The sequence below is a fragment of the Bombus pyrosoma genome, linkage group LG11, assembly GCF_014825855.1.
Source record: "Bombus pyrosoma isolate SC7728 linkage group LG11, ASM1482585v1, whole genome shotgun sequence".
In the NCBI taxonomy this organism is placed as follows: Eukaryota; Metazoa; Arthropoda; class Insecta; order Hymenoptera; family Apidae; genus Bombus; species Bombus pyrosoma.
Genome location: NC_057780.1, coordinates 10236850 through 10244737, shown reverse-complemented (window position 1 = coordinate 10244737; position 7888 = coordinate 10236850). Strand labels below are relative to the sequence as shown.

At 38.9% G+C, this 7888-nt stretch overlaps 1 long non-coding RNA gene across 1 annotated transcript; it reads right to left on the bottom strand.

Moving 5' to 3' along the window:
• Positions 1-4250: 4250 nt before the first annotated feature.
• Positions 4251-7667, bottom strand: LOC122573206. Its single transcript, XR_006318676.1, has 3 exons — positions 7025-7667; positions 6791-6937; positions 4251-6377 (listed from the first exon to the last, which is right to left on the bottom strand). It is a non-coding gene; the product is annotated as an uncharacterized LOC122573206 (long non-coding RNA).
• Positions 7668-7888: the final 221 nt, after the last annotated feature.

Below are 7888 nucleotides of genomic sequence, written 5' to 3'. Positions count from 1 at the left end.
GGAATGAATATTTTTTATTGCGAAGTGAGCATAGAAAAAGGTACTAGACAAATTAATCTGCCATTTATATGTTTTGAATACTTTCGAAGTTTGACTCCATAATACATCAGAAACATTTCATCTTCCATGTCGTTTTATCATAAATATATAATTCCCAACTTAATTAACATGAATCAAACAAATAATACTACATTTAAGTACGACCACTAAAATTACTGTGTCATTTTAAGTTACATCAGTAAAACAAGATAATATGACAAAAACAAGGGTAGTCGTATTTAAGATACAACAGACACGGTAACCATTCGGAAGCCACGGGAATCATACGAATTTTCCATACTTCCTATTGCCTTAAAACGGATCTGGCATCCCTTTGGCTTGCGGTCGGTCAGTCGGAAAATTCGCTGAATGGAATTATTCTCTATCGAGCACGCGACAAACTTCATCCCTTGCACACGATGCTCGGCTGAGTGCGTCAACGAAAAGGAGAGAAGCCCACCACCGCGTTATGCGAATCATACTCGGCATCGCAGGCATCCAAGGGAGACATGGTTTTGGCATGCAGATTCGATCCGGACCTGTCTATCGTCCACCACCCCTTGCATTCTCCTCGTAACCCTCTACGGACCTCATTCTTCTCGCGACCACCCCTTGTACGCAAGGTGTCTTGCTTTTCGATAAGGAAAAAAAATATACTTATTTCTTTCATACGTATAATCTCGTTTATAAGTATTAGTAGGACATATCCTGATTTTATACGAGACGATAATTGGAAATTATTCAATTAAAAATTATCCTATTTTAGATTCTCCATTGTTAGACATTTCCTATAATTGGACATTTAGCTTTTATTTTCGATTAAAATTGAAATCGATTAACGAGAGAACGATTGATCGATCAAAATTTAATTTGATTCTTAAGGGAACGATTAATCAAGGAAAATCTGTTATTCATACAAGATAACTACTTAAGAACTTATAAAATTTATTTACAAAAAAGGTAAGAGAGCAACGATTTAAGAGTTACACGTTCCTTTCCATAATCTCACAATTTGGACTGAAACAATTTTAAATGAATTATAAATCGCAAACCGCCACAAACATCCTTCACGCTAAACCCACAGGAAGCATTGAAAAAATAAATGAATCAAAACCGTCAACAATTAATCCCCGCCTTCCATCCGCGTTCCCTAAACCATCGTGTCGAATGCGGCGAAGACAGAGAACGAGAAAGAACAACGCGGGAAAAATGCTTGAATCCGGTTGGCGAATCCGAGCGATGTAATTTTTCAATGTAACACATGCCGGCCCTGTTCCGGGGACATTGCGTTCTTATTTCAATAGCTTTGTTCGTGGCGCCCGTTTTTTCCGCATTGTTCCCACCCCCTGCCCCTTGTATATTTCGCGCGCGTGATGTACACGCATACGCGAAACCCGAAGCCGATTGTATAAAATAACATAAAATGTATGTCGTGCATCGAACGAACAATTCGTCGGCGACAAAACCGGGCATTGTCTCGGCGAGCATTATGTCGCGTTTGTCGTACGGTATTCACCGCGTCGACGTTGGCGGCGCGTCGACGAAACGCACCCTTCCATCTTACACGTTGCTCTTACCCTCGCATCTCCCTCCGTCCAAGATTCATTTACCGCAAAACAGAATCACAGGGAACAATGCGTCGTCGCGTTATCACGGGGCCCCGGTGTTAACGCAAACGAACCCATTTTCGTCGAACAAAATGTTCCAAGGAGAATGGGCGCACACATTCGGTAGCGAAGAATCGTCGGACAATCGCGATGGAGGAAAAGAAAGCCCGAGGCTGAACTGCCTTTCCTCTTGGCCCTTTTCCTTTCCTTACTTCGCGTTGGTACGATGTGCCAAAGGCTTGTCTTCGTTCCGTCGCTTTCATCCCTTTAGCGGCTAAAGTTCAGCCTTCATTCCCATTACGTTGCTTCCGTGCGGTGGAACGCCGAGCTTGATGTATGGCTTTATAAACATCTGATTTACATATTTTCCGGATTTAAATGGCACCATCGTAGCTGACGACGAAAACTGGCACATGCATAGCGTTTCGCTTTAGCTAGGTAGATCCCAGGAGCGTCAGGCAGACGTGTAATTATCATTATCCCTGACTACGACTATCGTCTCTGTCATTTATCCTGGAAAGGGAAACTTTCTTCCGTCTCTGGTACTTCTGAGTCCGCCTTCTCCGCGTTTTCCATGCCCGAACTTTGTAGCGATGTGTTTAAGACGCAAGATTGGCAAGAGAATTTTCGGAGAATTTCTCTAATTATCCTGTAATTATCCCTTGTCGCCTTGTTCACCATTGTTCAGCCATTTTCACGGCGCGTTCGAAGAACTAAGGAAAGAATATTGTTCTTGAGATGCTTATTTTCAGTGTTTGATCTCTGGATTCGGTGTAGTCTCATACTTTGGAATAATTGCTCGGCCTACGTAATCAATATATTTTTCTTTAGAACAAAGATTATGAAAACCCGTAAAACCTCATAGTTTATATTATCTTTACTTACGATTATGTTACGCTATAATTATAAATTATGCTTTTGCCTTCCAACCTTTTATGAATTTTCTACTAGGATCCCAAGACATTCCTCAGATTTCTAACCTAATCTAATATAATCTAACATAATCTCATCCCAATTATTGCTTGCTTCTTTCATAAAACAAACTCTTCCTTTTATACTGACATGAGTAGATCATTAAATATTTTAAATCAGAAATACTAACACAGTACAGGAATTGTAATTCTCGAAAAATAATATTTCGTCTTCTCTTACTCATTATTTTACCAAAAAGCATCATTAAAATCCTCTCTATCTCGTAAACAAGGAGAAGAAAAGAAATTCATAAAACTTCTAACAACAAGCAGCTCAATATCCAAGAATTTCTATCTTACCGTACTTTTCCAGCGTCCTTTCTATTCTATTACGGTTAAAGCCACTCGATTAAGCTATTTACGAGGCATTGCGGACTAGAGCGCGATTTTTCTCGAAGAGAACGCTCAATTCGCGTCGTACTATCCCCGCCAGCGAGTCGACGAGCGGAAAGTTGTAGCGGCTCGTTCGCATAACGACCGACAGAAGCTCTTCGAGATTCGAGGATCCCAGCTTCCGGATCATTTCCGTGAGTTAACAGCGAACGAGTGGTTCGGCTTGCGAGAGGTCCAAGTTGGCTTTCAGCCCTGCATACCTTTCAGCCGGACAAACGGGCTGAAACTGTTTCCACGACTTACGCGTATCCTCCACGGGAAGTTTGTTGAAAATTGCACCCATTGTAGCGACAAGTTTCTCGGTACCTTTTTTTTTACAGACTCGATGCGAGGGACTCGACTGTTTGATGATTCCGTCTATGTTGGCGGCTTCTTGAAATAAAATAGGGCAGAATTTTGTTAGCGGAAATTTGTTATTTGATTTATTTGAAGCTTCTTGGCTGCGCTGCGAAACGTGTTTTCTGTTTTCTTAATGCTGCCAAAAGGTTTTAGTTGCGAAGATCAGCTCTATTGACGATTAAAATGTAAAAGTTGTATCTAAGAGATAAAGATGAAAGTTATATAAAAAATGTAATAATACGTAGGAAAGAAATGCAGCAGAAATCATTCAAATCTATAAAAATATATAAATAGAATTTTATGAAAAATTATGATATTTTTATATAGGTATACACTTTTTATGAAAAGTTTTGAATTGGTCGTTCTCTCGTATTAAAAAGTTAATCGAAATTACCATATTTTATAGAAAGACAAATTTTTATAATTATTTAATTAATATTTATATTCGATTAGGTGACGGAATTGAAACATTATTGTAAATATTATTATTTATTGTGTGATAATTATAAGCATGTAATTACGTTATTGCTAATGTTGCATCATTGTTGGAAGTATAATTAAAGTTGTTGTGTCATAAATTGAAATGCAATTGTAAACTCGATAATGAGTAGTAGGACAAAGTGTTCACCAAAGATAATTACATGTTAATTTTCGACGCATTCAATGGATCGACTCTATCAGTGAACATGCATGGAAACTAAAAACTCGCCTCTTTTTATTCGATTCTAATTAAAATTCTCCAAAGCAACGAGCCAACAATAAACATATTGCTACTTCTCTCTCATTCATGTGTCCAAGTTATTTCCAATTAATTCTCTTAAAATCGAAAATAGATTTCTTATTGCAACTACACTGAAATGGATTCAAAATTAACTTCACGTACAGCTTTCTTAAACTTCACTGCAATTTATTCTTTTGTTTATAGCTAAATTAGTTTGTTTGAAGTTTATTAAAAATATTTTAAACGAAATGATATTGTTAATTACAATAATTTTACAATAACAGCGTTGCAAATTGCCTCACTATTACGATTGACTTTTCCTTTTGTTTCACATCTCTCAATTAGTTTACTATGATATTAAAAATTCTCCTCTTCTGGTCGAACCACCTATTGTATCTTTCTGGCAGTCTCATATATTTGTTCATTATTATTAATTATTTTTCATTGTGTTTATTAAACACTTTATTATATATAGAACCATCCATCTTCCGTGAATTTTTTGACAGGCTTGTATATTGTATACTAACTCGATACGAACGTATCTTGCATGATTATTACGATACTAATTACAAGAATTCACTAGCTACATGTTCACTGTTCAATTAAGAGTGTTCCCTGATATATTTCCTTAATTATCGCAGTCCTTTAAGTATTTTTTAATATAAAAATATTGAAAATCGATCTGGCATAAAGGGTATATAGCAAATCCAAAAGCAGAATTACACCAAATAAAAACACTTCACAATTCATTCCATTAGTCTTTCGCATATAATTACAATATTCAAATTTCCACTTCTCCTTCCATTAATTTTTATTTTTTACAAATTTCTACAAATCACATGAAACCTCCCGCCACTTATTTTAACTACACTATCAAAACTATTTTTTCTATTTGATATCATTCCTAAAAAGAACGCGACACATTTCGCCAGTGATTCCAGAGCCGCAAGGGTCGTTTGGAAGTAAGTCGACGCGCGCGACGATTTATGTCGGTCGTCGTAGATATAGCTCGCGATGGGGCTAGGCATAAAAGTCCTGTAGCAGGACCCGGGACGCTGTGCACGGCGCTGTGCCGAGGATTAGGAGCTGCGTGAATGGGAGAAAATGCGAATTGATACGGTCGTTAAGAAGAATCTTCTTTGAACCGTAGATCCATATGAAAGCACGCGTGCTAAGCAACAGAATGTTCAGAGTGGGACCACTTCGATCCTTTATTTATTTGCTTTATATTCTTTCTAGCGCATTCTCGTCTTTAAAAAGTTACCGTTGTACAATTTATCCCTCGATGTCCTGATGTGCATCCATTTTACGAATATTCGGCACAGGTGAATCTACCGATAAGGAATTTCGTTACATTCTCTTGTTAGTAGTTCTACCTTATATATTTTCCATGGGCACAGAGACCAAAAAACTTTTTAAGAAACTACGGACACAAAGAATACTTTCTTTAAATACTCGTATATCTAATATTTACATTGATGATACAAGTATTTATCATACAATTACGAAATAAAAATGGTACGAAAATTCTACCAATGTATCCAAAAGATTCACTGATTTGTATCGTGTTTGGAATCTGTCTGCAAGTTTTCTACCTATTGCATGACAGATATAAGTAGATCAAACATGCCAAATCAAGCCAATAGCATCGAATATCTCCGCAATTACTCAGGCACAACATCAGACAAACGAAAGATCGGTCTACCTCAATTTCAAAAACTTATCGGTCAGACCAAACAAAGATCACAGATACGAAATCAAGCTGCTGTGCATCTTCCATAAAATGGGGGATAGTGAAAGGGGGTGGGTGGAAGAAGAAAGGTGGAGTGCGGAACAGAGGAGAAAAGAAAAGAAAGAACGCGGAGAAAGGAGAGAAAAGAAAGAAAGGAACGGTGGGGGAATAGGAAAGGAAACAAACTCAGAAAGCTATTCAGACTCGGTTTATTCTCGTTCGTCTCGGCGGAGTGCATAATGCTCCGTGTTCCGCGTTTTCTTGCGAGGCGCGGCCATTATGAGCGGACGAAACAAAGAAAGAGCATATCTATTATGCTGGCCGAGTTGCCGCCGCGACGCCGCCGCTAGGATTAATCCGTTCTGTGTCATTATATAATGTAACGCCGACGACGCCGCCGTTACGCGTCTTTCTCCTTTTCTTCTCTCTTTCTCGCTATTCGCCGTTTGTCTTCGACTCTGTCTTCGTTTCCGCTTATGTACCTGATACACCGTGTACGCTAACTGCGCTCATTGTCGACTTATACTGGCGCGATTACATTCATCCGGATCGGACTCGATGTATGACCGCGTTCCCTGGAACCGAAGAAAGCCAGAAATGGGAGACGGTATCGACGTTTGACGTCGCGACGCCGACGAACGATTAGTCGCTGAACTGGCATTGGTTTTGAATGTAGCGTATGTTCGCTGATGTAATTGGTTTGGGATTGTTGGATTGATGGAGGTATACTTTATGTTAGATGTTTTATTGTCTATCTATTAATTATATAGTATGACGATAGTAGAAGTGTTCTTAATAAAACAGAATACAGAGTAGGAATGATAAAACAAAAAGTAATGTGGTATACAATAAATGATTGTAGCATGAGCTACTTACAATATCAAAGTGATCAATTCTATTGATCCCTAAAAGATGAAATACTAGTCATATATTCTACTAACTTCTACTTCTCAATAGGCATAGATAGGAACGTATTAAAAATTGATACCATTTTTTATTCCCCCAGCTGCAAATACTCAAAGCGCACGTGCGTAATTGGTAATCGAAGTCTCTTCGACGACGTCATGCCGGTAAACGATGTTTTTCCGGAAGACCGGTTGCAGGAACCAGTGAGTCTGTCTTCCTTTTGTCATGGCTAAAACAACCAGATAGATCATTAATTATATTGACGTGCCGTGACCTTTTTTTTCGTGGCCGATTTTCTAGAAAGGATGCCGCGTACCGCAGAATCATGCGGAATCGACGTTTCCTATCCTCCCGACCTCTTGACAAATTATTCTGCATGAAATGACGTAATCTACGATAACTATAACTTAAAACAATATAATACTAGCCTCGTTCATGAAATTTTAATATAAATTCCAGATTTTAAATGATTATTAAATACAATTTCAACTGAAAAGGAATTACATGCATATCTGTGATGGACATTTATTTCCACTTACAAAAATATGAATTTACATGAACAGTTTACATATTAGTAAGCAGTATAAGAATCAGAAATAGAAGGCGCCAAACTGAGCATCTTTCGGATATCCAGAGCACCTTAAATACCTCCACCGATAGAGTACTTTAGTTACGCTTCTAAATAGTCCTACGTCTACCCTCCGCTTCCGGAAACAGAGAGCAGCGCAGTGTACCAAAAAGAAGAGAAGCTTGCTTCGTAACGGAATAATGAAACTACAAAAACACCCGAAAACTTCTGAGGAGGCAGAAGAACTTGACGCCTGAAAAATTCGAACACCAGTTACGCCTTCTAAAAAGTCCACCCCCGCGGCACCTTTGCTCGTGCACACGCTCAACTTGCTGGTGAGCGAGCGCGCACAACCGGCTGGTTGGTTTACAGACAGCGGGACTAGAGAGTGGAATAGGAAGGGCAGGGTTGAAGGAGAGCAAGACGTAGAGAAACGGGGGAAGACACAACGGAAAGGGTAAGAGATACTCTAAAAGCAAGACAGAGAGAGAAATAGAAGAAACTGGAGGGAGAGAGAAAGAGGCTGTTTACAGGGTGAGTTGATACAACATTAACAACAAGTCGTTAGAGAGATGAGGTACACACGGTGGGGTTGCTGGATCGGTTGTTGGG